Genomic DNA, 4440 nt, shown 5'->3' with positions numbered 1-4440 from the left:
GTCTGACTCGTTCGACGGCAGCACCCCCACGACTGGGCGCCGCCCTGGTCGTGAACGCCGCGGGTCGCGGCGCCAGCGCGGATCCGCTCGAGGTAAAGCAGCGCGGCGATGGTGCGCGCCTTCTGGCGACGCCGCCGGCTGTACGACGTCGAGGCCCGCGAACGGGCTGGTGAGCAGCGGTGAGTGGGCGGAGGTGCGGCGGGGTCGTATGCCCGTCGGCGATGGCGGGGCGTCGCCGGAGATCAGTCGTCACACGGCCCGGCAGCGAGGACTCAGGGCTGCTGCACATGCAGCGACGATTCCCTCGACCGCCCTTCCTCCACGCCGACCTCCCCCTCTCCCCGCGCATCGCGAGGACCCGCTCCTCCCTCGATCGCCAACTCGCCACTGAGGCGGTCGACGCGACGGCGGAGGGGAGCCTGAGGGAGAGCGTCGCCGCGAGGGGGCGCACCCGTCGCGGACGGATGACGATGGTGACACGCGGACGAATGGCATCGTTCGCGTGACGTCGGAAGCAAGTGTTGACTTGGACGGATGCGCGGGACGACGCGGCGGCCTCAGGAGGAGAGGCTGCAGGGATGTGGGGGTGGAGGAGAAGCAGGAGGAGGAGAAAGAGGGAGAGGGAGGGATGCTGATCTCACAGGTTTGATTCTGAAGCTTCCGGGAACACGCGGACGGACTCGCCACCTTGCAGCGCACGTCGACGCACGGAAGGAGGTGCGGCGGAGTTACGACGAAGACAGCCTGCTGTCTTGAAGACTCAATGAAGCATGTGCCAAGAATGAAGCAGGAGAAGGAGGAGGACCACACAGAGAAGGATCCCTTGAGAAGCGGAAGAAGACTGCCACAGAGAAGGATCCCTGGAGAAGGGAAGAAGACTATACGGGGAAGGATCCCTGAGAAGGGAGAAGACTACACAGAGAAGGATCCTGGAGAAGGCGAAGAGGACTGCACAGAGAAGGATCCCTGGAGAAGCGGAAGAAGACTACACAGAGAAGGATCCCTGGAGCAGGGAAGAAGACTACACAGAGAAGGATCCCTGGGAGAAGCGGAAGAAGACTGCACAGGAAAGGATCCCTGGAGAGCAGGAGATGATGCATGGAAAAAAAACCAGGAGAGGAAAAGAGACCACGTGCATAGAGAAGCTCACTCAGGGATAGAAGCAATCACAGGAAGAAAGACGACTACTCAGAGAAGGAAAGTCAGCGAGAGAAAGAACGCTCACAGATAGTAAATAACACAGAGAATAGAGAAGACACCAGAGAAGAAAGACAACACACCAGGGGCCTGATGGGGAAGGAAGACTACCCCAAAAGAAAACCACATGATAGACCAAAACTACCGGAGTAAAGGAAGCTTGATGGAGAAGGACGACTACAGAGAAAAGCAGAGCCACATGATAGACCAAAGACTACACAGAGAGAACGCCCTGTATTGCGAGGCTAGAGAAGGAAGACCTGACCGAAAAGAAGAAGTCTATAACGGTGAAGGAATCTAACAGAGAAAGGAAAGACTACATAGAGGATAAAGGAAACACGGAGAAGGAAGCGCGACGACACACGAAATAAAGACTATGCAAAGAGTGAGAAGATGTCAGAGAGGATAGCGGAACAGAGGAGGAAGGCAACGCGAAGGAAGGAACGCTCAATCTATTGCTCAGCCCTGCACTTGTCAGTCCATCGTCTCACCTGCATGCTCAATTCCACCGCCACTCCTACACTCAGTCTTACGCTCATTCTCACGCACAGTCCTGCGCTCACCCGTCCACGCTTGCTTCTCTCACACACTCGCGCAGTCGCTCAGTCTCACGCAGGTCTGACGATGGGTGGCATGGAATGGCACCCTCCAACACAATCAGCGCCCCTCTGCTGCCTCGCCACTAATCACCGTGCGCACCTGGGGGAGTGTGAGATAAACTCAGATGCTAGAACAAGATTCGTGCGCCGTGCCCAGTCAGTCCAGTCCAAAAGGTCAGCAGGCGAGGGCCAACGACCAGGGTCATCCGAGAGTTCAGAGGTCGTGACCGCCGAAGGTCAGTGACGAGGTCAGATGTTATGGGCCCCGAGTCCGGTCAGCACGAGGTCAGAGTGTCATGGCCGAGCGTCATCGAAAGATCAGATGTTATGGCCAAGGGTCACGTGAGAGTAGGTCAGATGTCATGGCCGAGGTCAGCGAGAGGTCAGATGTCATGGCCGAGGTCAGCGAGAAGTCAGATGTCATGGCCGAGGTCATTGAAAGGTCAGATGTCATGGCCGAGGTCAGCGAGACGTTGCAGGACGTGAGCAGAGGATTCGAGGATCGGACGACGCTGCTGCCGGGGGATGCAGGGATGAGGATGCAGCAGCAGCAGCAGCTTCAGCTTCAGGTAGGTGTGGTCAGTGACGAAGCGAGTGGGGGAGGGATGAGGTTCGCGATAGTCGATAATGAACCGGTTTTGCATTTGGAAAAGTGTATTGTGGGACTTTTTGACTGCTCTGCAATGAAATGATGGCTGTTTAAATGTTGTACAGGTAAACCTCGATTATGCGACCGAAACGGGCAGGGAGGATTTTGTTCAGATAACTGATCTGATCGTATTACCGTTAAATATTAACTGGACCTTGAGATCTGGTTCGGATAATCAAAAATTCGGATAATTGATGTTCGGAAAACCGAGGTTTGACTGCAGTTGTTTCATTCAATGCTAGTTTATTATGATTATGTTTTAATCAAATGTTGGTAGTTTTACCAACATTTATTACAGTTTTTTTGTTGGAAGAACTCAGTTTTAAATGTAGCAGTGCATGCTTCCTTTGCCACTATTCAAATCTGTAAAAAAACTGTTCACACTACGAGAAATAACTCGTGCGTGCATACTCTCACACGTGTCTCTGTTCCTCTCCAGGCTCCCCACGTTGGACCCAGGCTGACCTTTCAACAGTCTCCATCAGCCACACAGCAGCAGCAGCTTCACAGGCTGACAGCGAAGCCTCCATCTCGCCGTGCTAGCAGACGACACGTGCGTCGCCATGGCGACCGCGCAGCCTCCGACTCGGAGAACAGCAGCGCGCCGTCGGACGACGCAGCAGGGTCGGCGCCCGCAAGGTCGCGACCTGGGTCGTCGTCGCGGCGACGCCGGAAGCCCGCGCGTGTTGCCGTGGCGACCAGCGACAGCTCGGACGTGTACGCAACGACGGAGAGCGGCGGCGATTTCTCGGATGACTCGCTCAGCCAATCGGACGAGGCGGCAGGGGGCGCCACCTCCCCCCACACGCCAGGAGGTGCTGCATGCTCCAGCCCGCTGGGGTGCGCCATGTTGCACATGCCCCTAGGGGGCGCTACCGACATATCTACTGTGATATCAGGGGACGCTGTGCCCCACAGCCTACCAGGGGGCGCCACAGATACCTCTAATGAGAGTGTGGAGGGCGCTCCATCACACAGCCCACCAGGGGGCGCCGAATACATATCTGAAGAGGGAATAGAGGGCGCCACATCCCACCACCTGCCAGGGGGCAGCACAGACATATCTAATGAAAATACAGCGAGTGGCACGTTGGACAGACTTCTAGAGGGCGTCACAAACATATCTGACAGGATCACGGGGCAGCACGGCGCATACAACAACCTACCAGGGGGCTCCACAGACATATCCGACAACACAACAGAGGGCGCCACACTCAGCCACCTGGACGACGGTCAGCCATCAACCGACCAATCCGTCGCCGCACGGCACGATCCGCGAAGAATGCACCACCAGGTGGAGCCCCCGACCGACGGCACAGCGGTGGGCAGTTCCCGGCCCACGCTGTCCCTGCTGGCAGGGGGCGCTGCTGCGGCGGGCGGCAGCGAGGGGGCGCGCGGGCTGGGTGACCTCTTTGCCAGAGCGCCACGAGAGATGCTTATCGACTACTCAGCTATGGAGATGAGTGAACCACAGCTGTCGCCGATACTAGAGAGAGAGGAGGGGGTGGCAGGTAGCACTGTCTATGATAGTAGTAATGCAGATGATACTATCCGGGACCCAGACGACATAGATGCTAACCAGTGCTTGATAAATGGTGGAAAGGGAGGGATGGTCTACGACACAGCACAGGACACAAGCAATATAAATGCCAAACTGGCCTTGCTAAAGGATGGAGAGAGAGGGACAGCAAACCATGACCAGGACATCAATCATGCACACAACTCTACCCAGGACAATAGCAATATAGATGCCAAGCAGGCCTTGCTAAAGGATGGGGAGAGAAGGACAGCAAACCATGTTCAGGACATTAACCATACACACAACTCTACCCAGGACACTAGCAATATAGATGCCAACCAGGCCTTTCTAAAGAATGGAGAGAGAGGGACAGCAAATCATGACCAGGACATCAACCATACACACAACTCTACCCAGGACACTAGCAATATAGATGCCAACCAGGCCTTGCTATAGGATGGGGAGAGAAGGACAGC

At 56.2% G+C, this 4440-nt stretch overlaps 1 protein-coding gene across 1 annotated transcript in view; it reads left to right on the top strand.

The window, feature by feature from the left end:
- LOC106813450 overlaps positions 1–4440 on the top strand; it is a 10291-nt gene that overhangs the window by 385 nt on the left and 5466 nt on the right. The gene's annotated exons all lie outside the window — the stretch shown is intronic.

This window comes from Priapulus caudatus, unplaced genomic scaffold, assembly GCF_000485595.1.
Source record: "Priapulus caudatus unplaced genomic scaffold, Priapulus_caudatus-5.0.1 Scaffold775, whole genome shotgun sequence".
NCBI lineage: Eukaryota > Metazoa > Priapulida > Priapulimorpha > Priapulimorphida > Priapulidae > Priapulus > Priapulus caudatus.
This window is presented reverse-complemented; position numbering and strand designations above follow the sequence as displayed.